The sequence below is a fragment of the Carcharodon carcharias genome, chromosome 1 (genome assembly GCF_017639515.1).
Source record: "Carcharodon carcharias isolate sCarCar2 chromosome 1, sCarCar2.pri, whole genome shotgun sequence".
Classification (NCBI taxonomy): domain Eukaryota; kingdom Metazoa; phylum Chordata; class Chondrichthyes; order Lamniformes; family Lamnidae; genus Carcharodon; species Carcharodon carcharias.
In genome coordinates, this window is record NC_054467.1 from 250,875,164 (window position 1) to 250,901,325 (window position 26,162).

Sequence of the window (26,162 nt, forward strand, 5' to 3'; positions counted from 1 at the left end):
TCCGAGAAAATTCCTTGAACGGTGTCGCTAACCAACTAAACTATTCTAAATCCTTTTGTTATATTGCTGGGGAAAATTCCCAATCTTTGTTTTCGTTCATGCTACCTGGCTAGTTATGAATGCAAGGCCTGGCTTGTATTCACGTATAAAAGGTTAGTGTGTGGTCAAATTGATGTCTATGATGATTAAGGGATATTAAAGGGTAGATGGAGATAAACTGTTTCCTCTGATGGGGGTCCCCGAATGTCCAATCTTTGAATGTTAGTGAATGGGTGAGTGGATGAATGAGTGAATGCCTGGGTGGGTGAGGTGGGTAAATGAGTAGATGCGTGAGGTGGGTTAGTAGATAGGTGGATAGGTTGGTGAGGTGGGTAAATCAGTAGGTGGGTAGGTGGATAGGTTGATGAGATGGGTAAATCAGTAGGTGGGTAGGTGGGCAAGGTGGGTAAGTGAGTAGGTGGATATGTGAGTGAGGTGGATCAGTGGTTGGTTGGTGAGATGGTTAAATGGGTAGGTAGATGAAGTGGGTAAATGGATAGATGAGTAGGCGAGTGAAGTGGGTAGGAGGGTGAGGTGGGGAATTGGGTAGATGGGCGAGGTGGGTAATTGGGTAGGGGGGTGAGCTAGGTAGGTGGGAAGATGGGTGAGGTGGGTAGTTGGGTAGGTGGATGAGCTAGGTAAGTGGGTAGGTGGGTAGATGGGTGAGGTGGCTAGGTGGGTAGTAGATAGGTGGGTAGGCGATTGGTGGGTAAGTGGATGAAGTGGGTAGGTGGGGAAGTAGGTAGGTGGGTAGGTGGGAAAGTATGTAGGTGGGTAGGGGGTTGATGGGTAAGTGGGTAGGTGGATAAATGGATGAAGTGGGTAATTGGGTGAGGTGGGTAGTTATGTCAGGGGGGGAAGTTGGATCAGGTTGGGGGAATAGTCAGGTGGTCAGGTGGTGGTATGGTGTTGAGGGGGGTAGTCGGATGGTCATGGGCTAGTCGGGTGATGGGGGGGTGGTGGCCAGGGGTTCAGCTGAGTAGTCAGGGATCAGGATGGTAGTTGGATGTCCAGAGGGGTACTTCGTTTGGTCAGGAAGTTAGGGCAGTAGCTAGGGGGAATGGTCAGGTGGTTGGGGGGGGCTAGTCAGGTCAGGTCGGGTTGGGGGCTGGTCGGGGATCAGTGTGGTAGTTGGGAGTTGGATAGTCGGCTGGTCGGTGGGGTAATCAGGACAGGTCGAGTTGGGAGGTAGTCAGGGAGTAAGGGTGGCAGTGGCGGAGTGGGGGGGGGTTCAGGTGGGATAGTTGGGTGTTCATAGACTGGTTGGGGGTGTAGTCGGGCAGTCAGAATGATAGCTTGGGGGATTGGGTGATAGCTAGGTGGTCGGGGGATGGTTGGGGAGTTAGGGCGGGAGCCAAGGGGGTGGGATGTTGGATGGAGAGGTCAGGTGAGCATGGGGGTGGTCAGGTCAGGTCAGGTTGGGTGTAGTTGGACAGTCATGGTGACAGCTGGGGGTCGGAGAGTTGGGAGTTTGTCGGTGGGGGGACGCTGGGTGGGGCAGGTGAGAAGTTCAGGGTGGGGTGATTATGGGGTCAGTTCTGTAATTAACCAAGTGTTAGACTAGCTTTTAATCTGTCTAACATTTCCTGGGTAACTATTCAGTTAGGTACACCTGAACTGTCTGAAGCCTCCAACCAAAGCTCAGAGTTGAAGACAATTGCATTGGGTGCTGGGGAGCATGGGAGCTGTGCATTGGAAGTTGAAACTTCCTGAGCATTTCCCATGTAGGTCCATGTGTCAGGGCATCCAAAGGTTCCTGGCATGCCTCTTCGATCCTATCTTGGGTCTCTGACAATCTGGAGGCCAGAAGATCTGGCCCATTATTGAAAATCTGCAACTCTTGCCCCCTCAAGGAGATAGGGGTGGGGGGGGGGGTCAATAGAAAATTTCAAAATTGGGACCGATGGACATTTGCTTGGCAAGGGTACAAAAGGGTTACAGAATCCAAGATGGGCAGATGGAGCTAAGATACAGATCAACCATAATCTAGCAGAATGGTGGAACAGGCTCAAGGGGCTGAATGGCCTTCTTCTGTTCCTACGTTGCGGTTGAGGAGGTGGGTTACCATATGTTTCTGTGGGCACAGAAGAGAAAAAAAAAAGGAGAATAAGGAAGAAGGGGAGAAGGAAAGACAAAGATAAGAAAATGAAAAAAAAACCCAGAAATTGACAATAATGAAGAATGCAAGATCTAACTCTGAGCCTGAAGTCTTCAGTTTGGCTCACATATAAGAAAACAGTATCTTTGGCATGAAAGAACGTGTGCACATAAGCTGCTCCCCTCTATCCACATGTGTAGTATAAAGTGTGTTAATGTGATGCCAACTGCTCCCAAAATATCCAAGTCTAATTAACCACAGTTCATTATAAGACATGAGGACACTTTCTTGGCAAGCGAGCAAGCCTGAATTATGCAGCACTGGTCACAAAGGTATTAAGGATGAGATGCTCAACTCATGCATTTTCATGCAAAGTTAATGACTTTGTGCTTTTTCTCTTTCCAACAGAAAAAGTTACAACTCGCTGGCTTGGCCAGATGTTGCGCGAGACCCCCCGATCCGCACAACTGCCAGGAGTTTGCGAGGATTAAATTTTTATTGATTTTCCTTTTTATTTTCAGGCTTAAAGGCTTGTTTCGGATCATGTGCCCACTGAGACCTGCGGAGAACCTGTGCTGTCGCCTTTCCGAGGTTACCATCTCAATTAAAATTTAACAGCAGTGTTGCTGAGATGATCAATGCAGCGATTCATTACATGGAATTACAAAGGACGTGCAGCACAGAAACAAGCCAGTTAGGCTGTGCCGGGGTTTATGCTCCACATGCGCTTCCGGCTACTCTCTTCACCTTAGTAAAGCTTGCATACTGATTACACTGGTAACACCAGACCGATTAGGGGTTGCATTTTTACTAATATACATCCATCCTGATACAATTCCACTGGTAAACAAACAGACTGGCAGCATGACATAGAATGTATAGCACAAACCAGGCAACTCAGCACAATTATTCGATACCAGTGTCCATGTTCCACACGAACCTCCTCCCATCCCACTTCCTCTCAGCTTATATGCATAAATTTCTATTTTTTTCTCCCTCATGTACTCCCCTAACTTGCCCCCCAGTTGCATCAACACTATTCGCCTCAGCTACTTCCTGTAGTAGTAAGTTCCATATTCCAATCAGGTGTTTTTCCTGAATTGCATATCGGATTTATTCGTGGCTTCTGTACATCTAAGCTTTTGCTCCCAAATGTTGGTCTGCCCCACAATGGATACATTTTCTCAATGTCTTTAGCTTCAGCTCCCTGGGCCCGAAACTTTGGAATTTCCTCCCTAAACATCTCCACCTTTCTCACTGCTATTCCTTTAAGGTTCTTCTTAAAAATCTTTTGATCAGCTGCCCTAATACATTCTGATGTGGCTCAATGTTAAACTTTGTCCGGTAAAGCTCCTGTGGAGCACCTTGGGACCTTTGACTCAGTTCAATTTGCCACGTCGAATTATTTTGGTTGTTTAATCCTTTGGAGGATTTACAAAGGGGGCAGAAAGAATCCTTTCCTGTGCACTCATTTAAATAGATAGTTTTATGATAATGAAGGAAAAGCATCGAATTGCGCTTGGAAATATTGGACTTTAAAACTAAGACCTGAGTTTTTAAAAAATGCAGACAAGCCACTGGCTGGAGTGCTGCAGGGCGACTCCCTAAGAGGTAATGGAACCCCACCCTGTTGCCAGACAAGGTACTTCTAAAGACATCCAGAAACAAACTGCTCCCTCCAGTAGAGACAACGGGACATAATGGGAGATGAGTATCACCTCATCAAGAAATCCTGTGAGCAATGCCCAGGCAGATTTGTGAATTCGCTTCCCACTTGGAATATATAAAGAAGGGGTTAAAAGTGAGCTGAGAGGCTGCCCCAGTCTCCATCTGTTGATGGATGTTCTGAGAGAGCAAGTGTTGAAAGCTCGACTCAGAAGTAACAGCCACACACAATACCCCTGCAAATCGTCATTTTGCAGCTATCCTGATCAATCTCTCTCTCCCTCTCTTTCTCTCTACTGAAATAAACACTACTGGAACCTCAAAACCCACTATTCATCTACTGAAGTCAACATTACTGGAACCTCGAAACTGACCATTCTTCTACCGAAATCAATTCTACTGGAATCTCGAATCGCAATGGCCATAACGCTCAATCACCTACCTCCCATGAGTCAAGGACTGTTGTGTATACCTTTTTTTATACATATGTATTCATTTACTTCAAGCTAAAGTCTTACTTTTAACCTGTATGACTGCATATGCATGTGGTTTATCATTTCTTGCCTTTAGTAGTTAATAAACTTATTCTTATCTTGAACTCAAGAAAGTCTGATCAAATTGGCTCCTTCAAAATCAGAATGATTGCGCCTCGGAGAAAGGTGTCCATGAAAGGGATCCTTTATAGATTAAATCTTGTTGCGACCAACAAAAAGGGAGGCACTGAATTAGGACAGGGAGCTGGTTCATCCCTGCTCACCCAGGGCATAACAATTCGGGGGTGTCCCAGCCAGATGGTGTCAAATTGAGAGGTCTCGCCTGGATCAACAGCTTTGATGAACCTTCCCTAGGTGTGGACTTCAACAATCTCCCAGATCATCACCAACTAGACGGATAAGGATAGCAGGCACCTGGAGACATCATAGAAACATTGAAACATAGAAACTCAGAGCAGGAGTAGGCCATTCTGCCCTTCAAGCCTTCCTCCACCATTCATTATGACCATGGCTGATCATCCAACTCAATAGCCTGCTCCCGCTTTCTCCCTTTATCCTTTGATCCCTTTCGCCCGAAGAGCTATATCTAACTCCTCCTTGAAAACATACAATGTTTTGGCCTCAACTACTTTCTGTGGTAGCAAATTCCACAGGGTCACCACTCTCTGAGTGAAGAAATTTCTCCTCATCTCAGTCCTAAATGGTCTACCCCGTATCCTCAGACTGTGACCCTTGGCTCGGGACTCCCCCACCATCATGAACATCCTTCCTGCATCCACCCTGTCTAGTTCAGTTAGAATTTTATAGGTTTCTATGAGATCCCCCCTCATTCTTCTGAACTCCAGTGAATATAATCCTAACCAACTCAATCTTTCCCCAAATGTCAGTCCCGCCATCCCAGGAATCAGTCTGGTAATCCTTCGCAGCACTTTCCTCCATAGCAAGAACATCCTTCCTCAGATAAGGAGACCAAAACTGCACACAATATTCCAGGTGTGGTCTCACCAAGGCACTGTATAATTGCAGGAAGACATCCCTGCTCCTGTACTCGAATCCTCTGGCTATGAAGGCCAACATACCGTTTGCCTTCTTTACCACCTGCTGCACCTGCATTCTCATCATCACCTCCAGGTTCTCCTCTGAGTCTGATATCATCTTGACTTCAGTATAACTAGGTCCTCCCTTCTCTGTCTCAATGATCTCAGGGTATTGTGAGATTAGTCAAAAAGGAAAGGGAAGCATTCATTAGGGCTAGAAGCTGGGAACAGATGAAGCCTATGGAGAATATAAAGAAAGTAGGAAGAAACTTAAGCAAGGAGTCAGGAGGGCTAAAAGGGGTAATGAAAAGTCACTGGCAACCAGGATTAAGGAAAATCCCAAGGCCTTTTATACATATGTAAAAAGCAAGAGGGTAGCCAGGGAAAGGGTGGGCCCACTCAGGGACAGAGGTGGGAATCTGTGTGTGAAGCCAGAAGAAATGGGAGAGATTCTGAATGAATACTTCTCATCAGTATTCATCAAAGAGAAGGACTTAGTGGTCGATTTGTCTAGGGAAGAGTGTGTAGATAGCCTGGATCATGTTGAGATCAAAAAAGAGGAGGTGTTAGGCATCTTGAAGAATATTAAGGTGGATAATTCCCCAGGGCCAGATGGGATCTACCCCAGAGTACTGAGGGAGGCAAGGGAGGAGATTGCTGGGGCCTTGACAGAAATCTTTGTATCCTCACTGGCTACAGGTGAGGTCCCAGAGGACTGGAGAATGGCCAATGTTGTTCCATTGTTTAAGAAGGGTAGCAGGGATAATACAGGAAATTACAGACCAGTGAGCCTTACGTCAGTGGTAGGGAAATTATTGGAAAAGATTCTTTGTGACAGGATTTACTACCATTTGGAAGCAAATGGGCATATTAGTGAGAGACAGCATGGTTTTGTGAAGGGGAGGTCGTGTCTCACTAACTTGATCGAGTTTTTCTAGGAAGTGACAAAGATGATCGACGATGGAAGAGCAGTGGATGTTATATACATGGATTTCAGTAAGGCCTTTGACAAGGTCCCTCATGGCAGACTGATACAGAAGGTAAAGTCGCACGGGATCAGAGGTGAGCTGGCAAGATGGATACAGAATTGGCTTGGTCATAGAATAGGTAGCAGTAGAAGGGTGTTTTTCTGAATGGAGAGCTGTGACTAGTGGAGTTCCGCAGGAATCAGTGCTGGGACCTTTGCTGTTTGTAGTATACATAAATGATTTGGAAGAAAATGTAACTGGGCTAATTAGTAAGTTTGCAGACGACACTAAGGTTGGAGGAGTTGCAGAGAGTGAAGAGGATTGTCAAAGGATACAATGGGATATAGATCGGTTGGAGACTTGGGCGGAGAAATGGCAGATGGAGTTTAATCCGGACAAATGTGAGGTAATGCATTTTGGAAGGTCTTATACAGGCAGGAATTATACAGTAAATGGCAGAACCCTTAAGTGCATCGACGGGCAGAGGGATCTGGGTGTACAGGTCCACAGGTCACCGAAAGTGGCAACGCAGGTGGATAAGGTAGACAGGAAGGCATATGGCATGCTTGCCTTCATTGGCAGGGGTATTGAGTATAAAAGCTGGGAAGTCATGCTGCAGCTGTATAGAACCTTGGTTAGGCCACAGTTGGAATATTGCGTGCTGTTCTGGTTACCAGAAGGATATGGAGGCATTGGAGAGGGTGCAGAGGAGGTTTACCAGGATGCTGCCTGGTCTGGAGGTTATTAGCTATGAGGAAAGGTTGGAGAAACTTGGATTGTTCTCACTAGAGTGACAGAGTTTGAGGAGTGACTTGATAGAAGTTTACAAAATTATGAGTGGCATGGACAGAGTATATAGTCAGAAGCTTTTTCCCAAGGTGGAAGAATCAATTACTAGGGGACATAGATTTAAGGTGAGAGGAGAAAACTATAAAGGTGATGTGTGGGGCAAGTTTTTTACGCAGAGGATAGTGAGTGTCTGGAATTCGCTGCCAGAGGAGGTGGTGGAAGCAGGTACGATAGCGGTGTTTAAGAGGCAGCTTGACAAATACATGAATAGGATGGGAATACAGAGATACGGACCCCGGAAGTGCAACATGTTTTATTTGACTGGCAATATGATCAGTGTAGGCTTGGAGGGCCGAAGGGCCTGTTCCTGTGCTGCACTTTTCTTTGTTCTTTGTCCACATTTCAGCCCCATGATAAAAGACTCTCCAAATCACAGTCTTGATACTTCTTTTCTCTAGATTTCTACTCCTTCCCACACTGAACAATTCTTTATGTTTGGCGAATTCTTTGCCACTGTTATTCTAGCTCTGACTTCTTCACTACAGTAACCATCATCTGACAAGATGCTTCCCAGATACTTGAGCTGTGGTGTAGCTGGTGGCCACCTTGATCTCTGCTTTCCCACCATTATTTATTCTAAGCTTCATCATTTTTGTCTTTTTTACATCAATTTTCAGTCCTAAGCTTTCACCACTTCCTTCATTCTTTCCATTGGTACGTGTAGAGTTTCTGCTCTGATAGCCATTAGGATCTGGTCATCTGCAAATCTCACTACCATCACCTACTTTGACACCTTTCCAGAGAGTAGAAAGTTGGGAAAGGTAGTTCTGGAGAAAGGCGGAGCGGATACGGAAGAGATCAGAATTGGAAGCACACATATATCTTGGATGGCTGTGGGGCTGGAGGAGATTTCAGAGATAAGGAGGACCAAGTCCATGAAGGAATTTGAAACCAGGTATTTTCAAACGGAAGCTTGCTTAACTGGGGGCCAATGTAGGTCAGCGAGCACAGGGGTGATAGTTAAATGTGGCTTGGCACATGTTTGATTACGGGCAGTAGAGTTTTGGATGAGCTTAAGTTAATGGAGGGTAGAAGATGGAAGGTCTACCAGCAGTGCTTTAGAATAGTCAAGTCTGGATGAGGGTTTCAGCAGCCGATTAGCTGAGCCAGGGGCAGAGGTGGAAACAGTTCTTACTGCCACCGTGAATATGTGATCGGAAGCTCATCTTGGGGTCAAATATGATACCAACATTGTGAGCGGCCTGCTTTAGTCTCAGCAAAGGAGAGGGGCGGGGGCAATATCTAGGGAACGAATATTGTGGTGGGGACCAAAGACAATGCCTTCAGTCTTCCCATTGTTTAGTTGGAGAAAATTTCTGCTCATCCAGTACTAGATATCAGATAAGCATCTGGAAAATTTAGACAGTGGAGGGGTTGAGAGAGGTCGTGGTGAGGTAGAGCTGGGTGTCGTCAGTCTCCATGTGAAATCTGACATTGTGCTTTTGGATGATGTCGCTGAGGAGTAGCATGTAGATGAGAAATAGGAGACGGCCAAAGATTTACCCTTGGGGTAAAGGTATGGAAGCAGGCAGAGCAAGTGTTTCTCCGACAACAACTGGATAGATAGGAATGGGAGTAGCAGTGTGCAGTCCCACTCAGCTGGACCAGCATGGAGACGCACTGGACGAGGGTGGTGTGGTCAACCATGTTAAAGCCTGTATGGTTTGAGAAGGGCGAGGAGAGATGGTTTCACTATGCTTGCCTAAGGTGTCATATGTGACTTTGGTAAGAGCCATTTCGGTACTGTGGCAGGGACAGGAACTTGATCGGAGAGATTCAAACATGGAGTTCTGGAAAAGATGGGCAAGGGTTTGGAAGGTGACAACACATTTAAGGACTTTGGAGAGGAAAAGAAGGTTTCAGATGGGGTGGTAGTTTGCAAGTTCAAAGGGGTCAAGGATTGGTTTCGTGAGAAAAGGGGGGATGGCAGCAAAGTTGAAGTGTGGGGTCAGGACCTGAGGAGAGAGAGGGGTTTATTGAGAGGGTTTACCATGAAGAAAGTAAGCCTGGGATGACCCTGGAATAGTAAGCAGTTTTGGTAGAGGAAAGTAAGCCCCAATAGTGCTTTATGTGGTTCATCAGGTCTGGAGATGAATATAATTGTCTGCTGTATACGCCTGTGACCCTTGGACTTAAATGAGTGGAGATTGGACAGTCAGGGTGAGACAGAATGATAGTTTTCATCAAAGGTATTGTTCTGGACAGTGTGTCAATAATTGGAAGGGGTCTCCAGGAATGTGCATTAATATGGCAAGATGCCCTCTGGAGTATTTCCATTCATAAGACATTCAAATAGGAAAGTTGAAAATAACTAATCTAGACTCCTGGACTGTAGGTCATGGTCTCTTGCTGTCCATACAGTTTTTAGGAGTTTAAATATCCCGTTGTTATACACCCTTGAGGTTCCCGACCAAGAATGATCCTTTTAGGGAAGTTCCCTGCAGGAGGTCAGCAGTTGTGGAAGTGTATCCCAGTCAACAACAATGACTTGCATTTAGATAGCACCCTTAACATAATAACGGTCCCAAGGTGCTTCACACGAATGTTTTCAAATAAAATTTGGCACCAAGCCACATAAAGAGAGTTGAGGCCAGGAGACCAAACGCTTGGTCATAGAATGAGGTTTTCGGAAGCATCTTAAAGGAGGGCCTGATGGGCTGGATGGTCTCCTTCTATGCTGCTATAACTCAACGAGAGAGAATCAGAGAGGTTTAGGGAGGGGAGTGCAGAGCTTGGGGTTCAGCTGCCAATGGTGGAGTGATTGAAATCGGAAAATATGCATGAGGCCAGGTCAAAGGAGGAATCCAGAAAATTGAGGAATAAGAAAAAAATGAATGAAACTGCTAATAAAGGATAGGGGAGCTGGACATTTTTGCCTGTGAGAAAGAACCTTGACGCCTATTATGTTGTCATGCGGGGAAGCCAAGGTGAAAGGTCAAGCCCTAAAATGTAGGTTACCACTAGAGTTAACGAGAAAATGAATAGATCAGGAAATAACCTATATCTCAGTAATGCAGAACATTAAGATGAATTTCCTGGTAAAATCTAGGACAAAGTCATCCTCACGAACACAAGTGAATCATGATAATTATGGTGTTACTCCTCTCATGTCGACTGTGGATTTGGTGCCTTTGAGAACCACATCCGTTTATGCATCATGTGCGGCAGACAGTGATTTATTTCTTTCTTTGGTAATTAAAAGGCTCAATCTGTTGAGTATTTCCACCAATGTAAGCTGAAGTCATTGTAACCATGCTACGTACCACAAAGGATTTCATGTGACATATAATTTTACTCAGCGACCTACTGCTCAAAGAAGTTGGTTAAATGATTGTCCTGTTTGTCCATCTATCTTCTGTGCTTCTTCCCTCCCTACAGCTCCCTGGATTCAATGAGATTTACCTCCCCTGTCTTCCTGCAATTTAGTGCTTTCAATCCTCGGGTTCACCCTGCTTCCCTCCACAGATGGTGCATGACTGCTGAGCAATACCAGCGTTTCCTGTTTTTAACCCCGTCTGCCCTCTCAGGTGGTTGTAATACATCCCACGGCTCCACTTCAGAGAGGAGTTTACACCTCTGTCAAATGTGTTTGGACTTATTTCTATATTAAAGGCAGCATATAAATGGGAGTTGTGTTGTGTCTATCTCTTTGCTATGTAGCTAACAGGGTTTGCCATCTAACACTATGGGGTCAATTATGTCCTCTAATTAAGAAATCAGTAGCAGCCTGAAAATAGGGTGAGTAACCTTCACCCCTCTCACCCCCCAACCCCCCAACCCAGGCACCCTGCGCCACCCCAGCCCTATCCACCAGCCCCCTCCTCCAAAGCCCCCTCCTCAACCACCCCAAGCCTCTGGAAGCTCAAGTTAGGATTTAAGGTCTGTCAGATTCCAAAGGTCAAAGATCAAGTGAGGCACGGTAGTCATTCTCTAACTCTGAAGAGGCCGGCCAATCTGTGCCATTTAAACAAAAGCAAAATACAGTGAATGTTAAAAATCTGAAATAAAAGTGCTGGAGATATCCAGCAGGTCTGGTTGCATCTAAGAGAGGGACAAACAGAGGTAATGTTTCAGATCAATGGCCTTTCAGTGATTTAGTTATCTTGGTTGAGGGATAACTGTCGGTGAGGGAGACAGGAAAATTCCCATGGCCTTCTTCTTCAATCTCCACTGTCACCCTCCTCCCATCTCAAGCAGTCAGATAGGGCCTTGGTTTAACCTCGCTTTTAGATTTCTTCAATACTTATGCTACAGGGTCAGCCTAGAGGAAGCGTGAAGGAAGAAAGAATAACTTCACAGAATCGCAGAATTGCTACGGTGTAGAAGGAGGCCATTCAGCCCATCATGCTCTGGGCATTTTAACTTAGTGCCAATCTCCTGCCTTTTCCCTGTAACTCTGCGCATTGTTTCTATTTAAATAATCACTAATGCCCTCTTGAATGCCTCAACTGAATTTGTACCCACCACACTTGCAGGCAGTGCATTCCAGACCCGAACCACTCGCTGTGTAAAAAAGCTTTCTCTCACCTCGCATTTGTTTCTTTTGCAAAACACTTTAAAACTGTGCCCTCTGGTTCTCGATCTGTTTATGAGTGGGAACAGTTTCTCCCTATCTACTCTGTCCAGACCCCTCATGATTTTGAAAACTTCTATCGAGTCTCCTCTTAGCCTTCTCCTCTCCAAGGAACTTCTCCAATCTTTCCTCATAACTGAAGTGACTTGCATTTATGACCTCCGGATGTGCCAGAGTGCATTACAGCAATGAAGTGCCCTTGAAATACAGTTACTATTGAAATATAGGAAGCACGGCAGCCAATTTTCACACAGTAAAATCCCATGAACAACAATGGGATAAGGGCCAGGAGAGTGGTAGGACAGTGGTAATGTTGCTAGGCTAATAATCCAGAGGTCCCGACTAATGACCTGGAGCCATGAGTCAAAATCCCACCACAGCAGCTCGGGGAAATTAAAATAAATCTTTTAAAAAAGTAATTAATTATGATCACGAAACTACTGGAGTGTCATTAAATATACAATTTTACAAATATAATTTTCTTTTCCTTCCTATTTTTAAATTTATTTCGATCTATTGTTTCATCTCCATCTTTTAGCCCATTTCGATCCCTTCCCCCCACCCCACCCACACTAGGGCCATCTGCCAATCGCTTGTCCTGCTTGCTTCCCTTAATGTCCCCATTAGCGCATCATTCAGATAATATCACCACCATCAACACCCCTTTGTCCTTTTGTCTATGACATCTTTGGCAGTCTCTTCTTGGCATCCACCTATCACTGGCCCCCTATCGAGCTCTCCTATCCAATCCACTTCTACCAGCTTATATTTCATCTCATTTCTACATGTCTTAGTTCTGATAAAGGGTCATACAGACTCAAAACATTAACTGTATCCCTCTCCGCAGATGCTGTCGGACCTGCTGAGTTTTTCCAGGTATTTTTGTTTTTGTTCTAGATTTCCAGCATCCACAGTATTTTGCTTTTGTCATAAAATCCCATCTGGTTCAATGAAAAGTGGAGTGGGTCATGCCAAGAGCAGCACCAGGTATACCTAAAAATGAGTTGCCAACCTGGTGGAGTACAGCACAAGACTGCATGCTTGCTAATCAGCAGATGCAGCATGCAATAGAGCTAAGCAATCCCACAACCAATGGATGAGGCCAAAGTTTGGGAGTCCCAGTTGTGAATGACGCTGGACAGTTAAACAACTAACCAGAGGAGGAGGCACCACAAATATCCCCATCCTCAATGATGGGGGAGCCTAGCACAGCAGTGCAAAAGATAAGGCTGAAGCATTTCCAACTTTCTTCAGCCAGAAATGCCAAGTGGATGATCCATCCTGGCCTCCTCCAGGTGCCAGTCTTCCGTGAATTTGATTCACTCCACGTGGTATCAAGAAACAACTGAAAGCACTGGATACTTGTATAGAGTTGATTTCCCAGGCAACTTTTCCTAGTAAAACCATTTCACGTTATTTACAAGACCGCAGCAGCAACTATCTGTGTGCATCTAACTCTATAACTAAAGAAGAACTCTCCCCTAGCGGTTCCCTGCTCTACATACTGATTGGTTTACACAGATCATGTGCTCTTACAACACAGGAATATTCTTAAAGCTAAACTCCTACATGTCTCAAAACTATAATTACTACAATACTGCAAAGGCTTTGGGCCCTGACAATATCCAAGTATTAGTGCTGAAGAATTGTGCTCGAGAATTAACCATGCCCCTAGCTAAGCTGTTCTAGTACAGTTACAACACTGGCATCAACTACCCAACAACATGGAAAATTGCCCAGCTATGTCCAGTCCACAAAAAAACAGGACAAATCCAATCAGGCCATTTACCACACCCATCAGTCTACTTTCGATCATCAGCAAAGTGATAGAAGGTGTCATCGACCATGCTATCAAGTGGCACTGACACAGCAATAATCTGCTCACTGATGCTCAGTTTCGGTTTCGCCTGGACCACTTAGCTCCTGACTTCTTCACAGCCTTGATCCAAACATGGAAAAAAGAGCTGAACTCAACTGGTGGGGTGAGAGTGACTGCCCTTAACATCAAGGCTGCATTTGACCGAATGTGGCATCAAAAGCCGAGCAAAAATGGAGTCAATGGGAATCAGGGGAAAAGCTCTCCGCTGGTTGGAGTCATACCTAGCACAAGGGAAGATGGTTATGATTGTTGGAGGCCAACCATCTCAGTCCCAGGACATCACTGCAGGAGTTCCTCAAGGCAGTGTCCTTGGCCCAACCATCTTCAGCTGCTTCATCAATGACCTTCCTTCCATCACAAGGTCAGAAGTGGGGATGTTCGCTAATGATTGCACAATGACCAGCACCATTCATGACTCCTCAGATATTGAAGCAGTCCATGTCCAGATGTAACAAGACCTGGACAATACTCAGGCTTAGGCTGATAAATGGCAAGTAACATTCGCACCACACAAGTGCCCAGCAATGACCATCTCCATTATGAGAAAACCTAACCATCTCTCCTTGACATTCAGTGGCATTACCATAGCTGAAGCCTACAGCATCAAGATCCTGGGGATTACAATTGACCAGAAACTTAACTGGACCAGCCATATCAACACTGTGCTTACAAGAGCAGGTTGGAGACTGGGAATCCTGTGGTGAGTAACTCACCCCCTGACTCCCCAAAGCCTATCCAACACCTACAAGACACAAGTCAGGAGTGTGATGAAATACTCCCCACTTGCCTGGATGAGTGTGATTCCAACAACATTCAAGAAGCTCAACACCATCCAGAATAAAACGCCCCACTTGTTTGGCAACTCATTCAGCACTTTAAACATTCACTCCCTCATCCTCCAATACACAGTGGCAGTGTATTGGTGGAGAGTACACTGTTAAATAACCTCAATAAATATCAATGTTTGGAATGGACACACCACGATGTTGTTTCCATAGTGATCCATTACATCCAGTGTCTTATGTTTAATCCTTCTCCCCTGCCCCCGCACCCTGTGCAAAATGTTGGAATGACTGTGAAAGCTGAGATTTTGCTACCCTATCAAGTTCAAAGCCTGACTGTAACGTATGGACCGAAATGTCGTTACATATTTTTCTTCCCTTTGTTTCTTGGAGGAGATTAATTCCTCCGCGCCCCCCCCCAAAAAAATGTCACATTCTATTGCTCTGTGAGAAATGTGAGAGGAAACAGGAAGGTAAAGAACCAAAACATCTGGAGCTCATTCTTTTCTCGGCCAGTGATGAAATATTAAAACGAGATGAGGCCCATACATCTGGGAGATTTCTCTGGCGAATAGAATTTTTATTCCAGTTAAGCATGGCTTGGTGGTTTGTGTGTGTGTGTGTGTGTGTGTGGGTGTGTGTGACTGTGTAAGTGCATCTTTCCTCGTGAGTTTGTGTGTGACAATGTTCCTGTGAGCCTATGTGTGCATGACTTTTTTAGTGTACAAGTGTGTGAGCATGTGTAATTTTGTGTGTGTGTGTGTGTGTGTGTATGTGTCCGTAAGTATGTGAGTATGTGCATTCTGCGAGAATGTGTGTGAGCATGTATGTGTGTGCATCAGTATGTGCATTATGTGAATATATATGAGCGTATGTGTGTGTGTGTGTCTGTTTGAGTATATATTTGTGTGTGTGTGAGTATGTGTGAGTGTGAGTGTATGTGAGTATGTTTGAGTGTGTGTGTGTACAAACATATGAATTAGGGGCAGGAGCAGACCACTCAGCCCTTCAAGCCTGCTCCTCCATGCAATAAGTTCGGATTGGAACCTTAACTCCACATTTTGCCTACCCCCGATAACTTTTCACTCCCTTGCTTATCAAGACTCTTTCTCTGCCAGATGTGTGAGTTTACAAGTGTGGGCATGTGTGTGTGTGTGTTTGTGTGTGTGTGAGTGTGTAGTGTGTAACTGAGTTTGTGTTTGTGAGCACGTGTGTGTGAGCACGTGAGTGCGTGTGGGTGCATTTGAGGTTTTTTGAGTGGGAGGTATGGGTGTGAGTGTACTTAAATGCGCATGAGTGTGTCTGTTTGCATGCAAGTGCGTGACTGTGTTTATGTGTGTGCGTATACAAGTGTGCATGAGTGTGGGTGTGTTTCTTAGTGTAATCTTTTAAACATGCTGTTTCTCATTAAAAAAAGTTTTTGTCTCTACCCACCTTTGCTTCTGAAGGTGTTGACCTCTTACAGCAAGCAAGCTATCCCTTGAACCTCACCCCAGTATCTATTCTCATTCGAGCCCAGAGTTAGCAGACTATTTGCCCACATGCATCATGACCAAGCCCGATCCAGCCCTCACTGGCTCCTGTATGCCCATGTTCCTGGTTGAGCCACTGGATAACATCTCATTGCTTCTATGTTGCTCTCAAATTCAACTCATTGAGAGAAGGGGTGGCGGTGACTCAGTTGTTAGCACACTCATCTTGGAGCCAGATGGTCAGGAGTGTGAATCCTGTTCTGGAGACGAGGGTCCAAAATCCAGGCTAGCAGTACTGAGAGGGGTGTGCTGCATTGTCAGGGGTGCTGTTTTCAGTTGCCCTCTCAGTTGGTTGCCAGAAGTTTTAGGACCACTATTTGAAGTTTCCTGGTGACCTGGCAATAGTTAGGCCTCAACAAGAATAGCTAAAAGACAGATTACAGTCAAAAACAGAAAAACAGTTCTGAAGAAGAGTCATTTTGGATTTGAAACATTAACTTTGTTTCTCTCTCCTAAGATGCTGCTGGACCTGCTGAGCTTTTCTAGCACTGTTTGGTTTAATTTCAGATCTCTGGCACCTGCACTATTTTGCTTTTAAAGAAACAAATTATATGAGCTTCAATAAATTGCTATTTGCGGGATCTTGCTGTGCAAACATTGGCTGTCGCATATCCTGTGAAGTAGCAGTGTCTACACGTTCTTGACTGGGACGTCCTGAGGTCATGAAAGGTGCTACATAACAGCAAGTTCTTTCTTTGCAGGTTAAGTTGGGTGTGAAAGGGAGGTCTAATCAGTTCAGTTAACAAGGAGGCAAGAAATGGGGTCAGAGGTTAAAGGTGAGGGAGAGGTGGTCAGCTAACAAACAGCAAGCTTTGCTGAATGAATGAAAGTGACCTCCTCATTCACGTCCGATGGTTTTTGGGGCATGAAAGAGGGAACCCAGCTCAAGAAGGTGGTGGTAAATGCATCTTTGGGTGGAAATGTCATCCACTGCTTCAGATATTTGCACAGCACAATCATGGTTTCCCACAGCCGGGTCCCTGGTAGCTGAAGTAAAGCAGCAAAAGCTATCAGCAACGGTAACTGAGCGGTTTTGAGGCCTCGGTGAGGACTCCCAGCTAACCTGGTCTGAATTTTCTGCACCTTGCTGCTCTTTAATCTGAAACATTAGTTTGTGGCTCAGAAATGATGCTTCTATTAGCCAAACCCTGACCTGTTGCACGTTCAGACAGGGGCCCAAAACGGACTCTGTAATAACTACACTTTTGGGGGATACTGATCATTAAGGACTTTAAATGGAGTTACAGTGGCATTGTATTATTTGGACATTATCATGCTGCTGTTTTTGGGAGCTTCCTGTGTGTAAATTGGCTGCCATGTTTCCTATGTCTTCAAAAGTGCTTCATTGACGGTAAAGACCTTTGAAAAGTCCTGAGGACATCAAAGGCTCGAGACAAATGCAACATCTTTGGAGAGATGTTAAACCGAGGCCTCACCTAACTTTCCATGTGGACATAGAAAATCCCACAAGGCTATTCTGAAGGAGAGCTGGGGACTGCTCTCCAGTGTCCAGGTCAATATTTCTAAACTCGTAGAAAATGTAAAAAAAACAGCATAGGTTAGTTAGACCGAGTGAGCCATTTCTTTGCTGTAAGTTTCTATTTAAAACAAAATGGGCAAATGTAACCAGTGGCAAACATGATTGCAGATCACATTTCTTAGGCCTGAAGCAACACTGGAGAGTCATCAAAAGTGATGAGGTGCAAGGCTGACATTAAGATTGAGGGATTAGTAACATTACTGTGCTACAAAGGAATGAACTTTAATACTCACTGCCTGGGAGTGTGCTGGAAGCAGTTTCAATCACAGCTTTCAAAAAGGAATTGGATAATTATCTGAAGAGAAAAGATTTGCAGGGCTGGTGAATAGGACTACCTGAGTAGCTCTTGCAGAGAGCCAGCACAGAAACAATGGACTGAATGGCCTCCTTCTGTGCTGGAACCATTCTATGCTTCTATGATAATGCAACCTTTAAACCAGCAATGCTGCTGCCTGTGGGATCTTGCTGTGTCTACTGTATCCAGGCACTTAAAATAATGGCAACATGTTCTTCAAAGTATTTCATTTGTATGGGAAAAACCTTGGGATATCTCAGAAGAATGCATGAAGGCACTGTATAAATACTTATCCTTTCTTTCTTGCCAGTAGGACAATCTCCTTGGGGCTGCATTGTTTCTGTTTTGGAAGCAGTGTGAAGCTTTTCAGAACACTCGTTAATATTGCAGCACTGACTCCCTTTTATGCAGCACTCCTCACATGCAGGGAGGCTTCTCAGAGTTGCTTTTTTTTTAAAATTACCCTTAGGGGTGTACCTGATTCTGGCAGGTCCACATTAGCCACCCATCCACCAAAGTGCAGGCTGGAGTTACGCTTAAGCATGGCAGGCTCCCTTCCCTGAAAGCAAGTGAGAACAACCCAGCCAGTTTTGAGGTCCCAGCCCGATAATTCCCAGTGACACTGGTGGCTTACCCACAACCTCTCAGGCGCTGAGTCCAAAACCACAGCCACTATGCAACAACCTGCTCAGGCACCAGAGAAGCTTTATAATGGCAATCTGCGCAGGAGCAAAGATGTTCAAGTGCATACAAATCACTATCAGTCAGTGCAGCGGTAGAAAAAAGCATTCGGAAAGGTATTTTGTGAGAACGTCGTCCTTTGTCATAAGGGGCCTTGACTACGAAAGGCAGGAAATGATGCTTCAGTTAGACATGGCCCCGGGGTCAGACCCCATCTGGAGTAAGCGTGTTCAGTTCTGGGCACCGTATCTCATCGAGATATGTATTAACCTTGGAGAGGATGCAGCACAGATTCTCAAGAATGGTATCAGGGCTCAAAGGGTTAAATTGTGAGACTAGGTTGAATAGACAAGGCCTGTATTTATTTATGTATGGAAGATGATCTAACTGAGGCATTTCTGATAATTCAAGGGTTTAATAAGGTAGATAGTGTGTTTTTGTAATAAGATAAAGGCACCAATCACTCTTAAGGGATTGTGTAAACATGCTGGGGGTTCAGTTATTTAAACAAGGTACATGAGAACATAAATACATGGATAAAAAAACTTGAAGACATCAGCAGCAGGGCTGTGCGCCACATGCTCTGCTCAAAATCAAAAGTGAAACTGAGGCCGGACCACGTGACGCACTTCCCTTTCTAGTGATGGTATGCTGCTATCCCTTAAAGGCATATTACAACAGATAGAGAGGACCTATTTCCTCTGGTGGGGGAGGGGGAAATTCCAGAATAAGAACAAGGCTAGAATACGTAAGGAACACCTTGTCTCGACATTTGCGCAAGGACAGGATGCTGACAAAATATCGGCAGAAGCAGAGATGGTAAATTAATGGATGGGGTGAAAATTGATAGGAGGGAGGTGAGGGAAATGATGGGTATGACTTGAGTGGATAAGTCATCTGGCCCAGTTGGCTTGCATCCCATGTGGCCAAAGGAAGTTGGAGCGGAGATAATGGAAGGGTCACTGTGATTTCCCAATCTTCCCTCTATACGAGGCAAGGTGCCAGAGAATTAGAGAACATAAGAACATAAGAAATAAGAGCAGGAATAAGCCATTCTTCCCCTCAAGCCTGTTCTGCCATTCAATAAGATCATGGCTGATCTACCCCAGGCCTCAACTCCTCTTTCATGCCAGCTCCTCATAGCCCTCAACTCCCCAATATTTTAAAAGTCTATCTACCTCCTCTTTAAATACTTTCAGTGATCTAGCCTCCACAACTCTCTGGGGTAGAGAATTCCAGGTATGCGCTAGCCTCTGAGAGAAGAAATTCCTTCGCATCTCAGTTTTAACTGAGTGTCCCCTTATTCTGTAACTATAACCCCTCATTCGAGATTCCCCCACTAGTGGAAACATCTTCTCAACATCTACCCTGTCAAAACCCCTCAGAATCTTGTAAGTTTCAATAATTCTTCTAAACTCGAATGAATAAATTCCTGACCTGTTTAGCCGTTCTTGATAAGTCAACCCCTTCATCCCAGGAATCAGCCTAGTAAATACAGGGACCAAAAGTGTACTCAGTACTCCAGCCTCACCAACACCCTGTGCAGTTGTAACAAGATTTTAAACTCCAACCCCCAAGCAACACAGGCCAAAATTTCATTTGCCTTCTTAATTACTTGCTGCACCTGCATGTTAACTTTTTGTGTTTCATGCACAAGAACACCCAGATCCCTCTGTGCTGCACTTTTTTGGAGTCTCTCTCCATTTAAATAATAGGCTGTATTTTGATTTTTCCTACCAAAGTGCATGACAGAGAGTGGCAAATATGACAGCCTTATTCCTGTGTAAGGACAGTCCTAGCAATGACAAGCTGGTCAGTTTAACATCAATGGTGGGTAAGGTTTTAGCAACAATAATCAGGGGAATAAAATCAGCAGTCACTTGGAGATGTTTGAATTAATTAAAAAGACTCAGTACAGATTTGTAAAAGACAGATTGTGCTTGGCCAGTCTAATTGAATTTTTTGATGAAGTAACAGAGAAGCTCGATGAAAGGAAAGCAATGGCTGTTGCCTGTATGGATTTTAAGACACTGTTTGACAAATTACTACATAAAAGACTAGTTAACAAAAGTGAGGCACATAGGATATGAGGGTTGGTGTCAGCTTCGATAAAATATTGGCTTAAGGACAGAAAGCAGTGAATCTTGGTTAATGGTTGTTTTTCAGACTGGAGGGTGGTAGAGAGTGGTGTTCCCCAAAGCTCGGTGTTAGGATCACTAACATGCCAATGATACTAAAATTGGAGGTGTAGCACGCAGTGACGATGATTCAATTGACTGCAACAGGACATAGATAGGCCCGCAGAATGGGCAGACAAGTGGCAACTGGGAATTAATGCAGAGAAGTGTGAGGTGATGACTTTTGTCAGAAGGGATAAGGAGAGACAATACAGACTTAATGATATGGTTCTCAAGTGTGTACAGGAACAGAAGGATCTAGGGGTGTATGTCCATTGATGTCTGAAACTGGCCATGACATACTGAGAGAGTAGTTGGCGAAGGATGTGGGATCTTGGGCTTCGAAAATAGAAGTATTGAGTACAACCCTGGTAGAACTCTGCATGTGACTTTGTTTAAAGTGGAGACCTTGGGATGCTTTCATTATTCACATGCTGTTGATGGGATGGTGGTCAGATTTTGGTGACGTGTTGAACTGAGATGACTAGGACCACCTTTCTGCTGCAACCTTCCTGCACCTTCAGTGAGACGCACAGTCTTCCTTCACCTGTGCTGCGCTGAGGAATTCTTGGATCGCATTTTGTCTGGAACCTCTCCCAACCTTGCTGCCAATGGTTGTCCCTACCCAGTTGGAGCTCCCGATGACATTGCTGAAGGGACCGTTGGAGTACAAGCCTCTCTATCACACCAAGGTGGTGATCCACAGGGGCATTGAGTGTAAAAGCAGAGATGTTTGCTGAACTTGTATAAAACTCTCCTTCAGCCATAACTGAAGCATTGCATTCAGTTCTGGCCACCACACATAAGGGAGGATGTGAGGATCCTTGAGAGAGTGGCAGAGCAGATTTATCAGAATGGTTCCAGAGATGGGGCTTTTAGCTACAAGGTTAGGTTGGAGAAGCTGGGGTTGTTCTCCTCAGAGCGGAGGAGATTAACAGGAGGTTTGATAGAGGCGTATAAGGTTATGACTGGTTTAGATAAGGTCGGCAAAGAAAATTGTTCCCATTAGCTGATCATACAAGGACTAGGGGACGCAAACTTAAGATTTTGGGCAAGAGATGCGAGGAAGACCTTTTGAATGCAGTGACCGGTAATGAGTTGCCTATGAGACTCGTAGCAGTGGAAGTGATCAATGATTTAAAAAATAAATTGGAAGGGCACTTGAGGGAAATACATTTGCAAAGCTACAGGAATAGAATGGGGGAATAGGACAGATAGTATTGTTCTACAGAGAGCAGCGGGGTCTCCTTCAGTCCTACAATGAATTCGTGACTCCATGACTCTAACCATCAAATTAGAGCCAAGCTATTCAGGAATGAAATCAGGAATCTATTTTTCACACAAAGGGTGGTGGAAATATTGGATGCTCCCTCCCAAAGTGCTGGAGGACAGGGGTAGGGTGTCAATTGCTTTTTTTTAAAGACTGGGATCAGTAGAGCTTTTGTTGGTAAGAATATTGAGGAATATGGAACAAAGGCAGGTAAGTGGAGTTAAGGTACAGATCAGCCATGATCTAATTAAGAGGTGGAACAATTCAAGGCACAAAATAGGTGAGATGGTAGCATAGTGGTAGTGGTCATTGGGCTAGCAAACTAGGGACCCAGGTTAATGCTTTGGGAGCATGGGTTCAAATCTCACCACGGCAGCTAGTGAAATTGAAATCTAGTCTCAGTAATGGTGACCATACAACTGTTGATGATTGTTGTAAACTCACTAATGTCCTTTAGGGAAGGAAGCTTGCCATCCTTACCTGGTCTGGCTGACATGTGACTCCAAACCAACAGCAATGTGGTCAACTACTAACTGCTTTCAACATGGCCTGGCAAGCCACTCAGTTCCAGGGCAACAAATGCCGATCTTGTTGGTGAACCCCACATCCCATGAAAGAATAAATAAAAACAATGGCTTCATCCTGTTCCTATGTAACCATGACCTTTGATAAGGTAATTGGGGTTACTGTCAACATTGAGAATGGGTGAAGAGGAGGATGAAATGGCTGGATTGAGAACAGAAGGCATAGGCAAAGAATGGAGGCTGTTGAAGGAAAGGAGGGAACTCCAGAGACAGGAATGCAGGGGCTGAATGAGAGGCAGCTGATGGTGGTCTGGAGGGAATGAGGAACAAGAAGCCTGGTGTTAGAGGAGTAGAGCATGTATGCAGAAAGGGCTAGCTCAGAGAGCAACCCAAAAGTACAGTGAGGTGTAGGCCAAAGGGAGATTGGAAAACCGGCTACTTGGGGATGGAATGGTGGGGGCAAGAGCAACTTAGGAAAAATCTCAAGACCTAGAAGGGGGTGTAGAGGAGATTGACCAGAATGCTACCAGGGACGAGGAATTTTAGAGAAGGTGGGGCTGTTCTCCTTACAGCAGTGAAAGTTAAAGGGAGTTTTGACAGTTTTGAAAATTATAAAGACTTTTGATAAAATAAATGGGGAGAAACTGCAGAAGAGTCAATAACCTGAGAGAAAGATTTAAAGTCATTGACGAAAGAGCCACGAAGGAAACAAGAATTTGTTTTACGCTGCAGGTTTGTGTGACCTGGAATATGCTGCCTGAAAGGAGGATGGGAAAGGCATTCAAAAGATTTCAGGAGGGAATTGGTTAAATACTTGAGGGGAAAATATTTGCATAAGGGGAAAGAGCAGGAGAATGAGGCTAATTGGAAAGTGCCTTCAAAGAGCTGACACAGGTGAGATCTGGGCATTACGCTTCAGGATGGATGTGAAAGCATTGGAGAAGGCACAGAAAAGATTCACGAGAATGGTTGAGAGACTTCAGCAACAAAGATCGGCTAGGGAAGCTGGGGCTGTTCTCTTTAGAGAAGAGGAGATTGAGAGGCTATTTGATAGAGGTGTGCAAGATCATGAGGGGTCTGGGCTGAGTAGATAGGGAGAAACTGTTCCCACTGACAGAAGGGTCGACAACCAGAGGACACTGAGCTAACGTGATTGGTAGAAGAAGCAGAGGCATTGTTATGCAGCGAGTGGTCAGCATATGGGATATATGGCCTGAGAGTGTGGTGGGGGCAGATTCAATTGTGGCTTTCGAAAGAGAATTGGATAATTATCTGAAGAGCCATAACATTTGCAGGACTACAGGGAAAATGGAAGGGTGTGGGTCTAGCTGAGTCTATGTAGTTACCATTTTATGACTCTATTGCTGTGCTGCTTCAATTCTGGCCTTAAGTTCATCCCCATTGTTGATGTTGGGGTGATTTTATGATCCAGTTTTCCCAATAAACAACACCTCCCACAGCAGAGATCTGGGAGGATAGAAATAAGGAATCATAACTTCACTAACATTCTTATGAATCTGTGTGCCAAAATAAAAAAAGACGAAAGCTTAATCCTGACTAGACTCATGTGATGTTTCCATTTCTCACACTGTCAACTCATATCTTCATTAACCATCTTTTCAAAAGCTTAATAATTGTGCCAAATTTGAGTCACTAAAGACTACTAATAGCATGCAGGAGGTGGAAAATTAGTGGGGGGGAGCACAGAAAGAGAGCATGATTGAATAGGAGTAGGCTATCCCCACAGTTGGATAAAACCCATAACTTGGCATCAGAGTAGCTACTGCCTAATGATGTCAGTCGTATCTCAATGGGTAGCAATCTCGCCTCTAAATCAAAGGTTTGGGTTTCAAGTTCTACTTCAGAGACTTGGCTGCTGTATTTCTTACACGATAATAATGTCGATGCTTCAAAAGTACTTTGTTGCCTGTGAAGAGCTTTGGGATGTCCTGAGGTTGTGGAAGGCGCGTTTTTTTTAAATTCACTTATTCACAGGATGTGGGCATCACTGGCTCAAATAGTATTTATTGCCCATCCCTACTTGCCCTTGAGAAGGTGGTGGTGAGCTGCCTTCTTGAACCACTGCAGTCCATGTGGTGTAAGTGCACCCACAGTGCTGTTAGGGAGGGAGTTCCAGGATTTTGACCCAGCGACAGTGAAGGAACGGTGATATATTTCCAAGTCAGGATGGTTAGTGACTTGGAGGGGAACTTGCAGGTGGTGATTCCCATCTATCTGCTGCCCTTGTCCTTCCAGATGGTAGTACAATGGTTGGTGCTGTTCCCTGCATTCCTCTTGCAGTTGCCACACGGTGAAGATCATGTCCATTGTGTCCCTTAGCGGACAGAATCCGCATTGCGACTCTGAGAGGAGATCTTCAGCTACAGGGAGAAGGTGATTGAGGAGGATTCTTGTAGTGACCTTTCCCCTTCCCTGTGGCTGACAGCAGGGAGATTCCTCTATAGTTAACGCAGTCAGACTTGTCACCTCTCTTGAAGATGGTCACGATTATGGCGTCCCTGAGATCTCCTGGCATTTTCTCCCCCTGCCAGGTAAGAGAGATGAGGCCACGTATTCAATAGTGCTCCCCCCCATGCTTCACTGGTTCGGCAGGGATTCCACATGCTCCTGATGCCTTGTTGCTCTTTAGCTGTCGAATGGTCTTTTCTACCTCGTGCCGGGTTGGGGTTGTGCTGAGGTGGTTGTGGGTAGCAAGATGCGGGATGGATTTCAGGACACTCGTGTTGAAGACAGGGTCTCTGTTAAGATCTTTGAAGTGCTCCTTCCAGAGGGCACTGGCTGCTTCCCTGTCCTTGATGAGCACCTCTCCATTCTTGGCCAGCAGTGGAGTGAGGCCCTGGGTGCTTGGGCCGCAGGTGGTCTTGACTGCGCTGAAGAAACCTCGTATGTCATGGATGTCGGCTCACTGTTGGATCTCCTGCGCTTTCTCTGTTTTTTAAGTTCCAGGTTTTTAGCTGGACCTCAGCCTTCAGCCGCCTGTAGAGCTGCTTTCCTGATCTCGAGTTGGGCTGTTTCAGGTTCAGAAATGCCTCCGCTTGAGGCTGATCAGTACCTGGATCTCCTGGTCACCGAGCAGCAACTGCAAGAGAAATGCAGGGAACAGCACCAACCCTTGAAAATGGCCTTTTTTAACCTCACAAAAGCCTCCGACACTGTCAACCATGAAAGGTTATGGAGCATCTTCCTCCGTTTCAGTTGCCCCCAAAAGTTTGTCACCATCCTCCACCTGCTCCACACTGACAGGCAAGGCATGATCCTGACCAACATATCCTTCATGGATCCAATCCACATTTGAACCAGGGTCAAGCAAGGCTGTGTCATCACACCGACACTCTTCTCGATCTCCCTTGCTGCAATGCTCCATCTCACCCTCAGCAAGCTTCCCGCTGGAGTGGAGCTAAACTACAGAACAAACAGGAACCTGTTCAACATCCACCTCCTGCAGGCCAGATCCAGGGTCATCACATTATCTGTCATTGAACTACAGTATGCAGACAATGCTTGCATCTGCACACACTCAGAGGCCAAGCTCCAAGCCATCATCAACAACTCCACCGAGATGTATGAGAGCATGGGCCTCACACTAAACATGTGTAAGGCAAACGTCCTCCACCAAACTGCCCCCTCCACACCGCACTTCTCCCCAGTTATCAAAATCCACGATGAGGCCTTGGACAACGTGGACCACTTTCCATACGTTGGGAGCCTACAGTCAACAAGGGCAGACATCGATGCCGA

At 45.2% G+C, this 26,162-nt stretch overlaps 1 long non-coding RNA gene across 1 annotated transcript in view; it reads right to left on the bottom strand.

Annotated features, from left to right (window-relative positions):
• The window catches only part of LOC121284199, a 77,733-nt gene that overhangs the window by 14,224 nt on the left and 37,347 nt on the right, over positions 1–26,162 (bottom strand). The gene's annotated exons all lie outside the window — the stretch shown is intronic.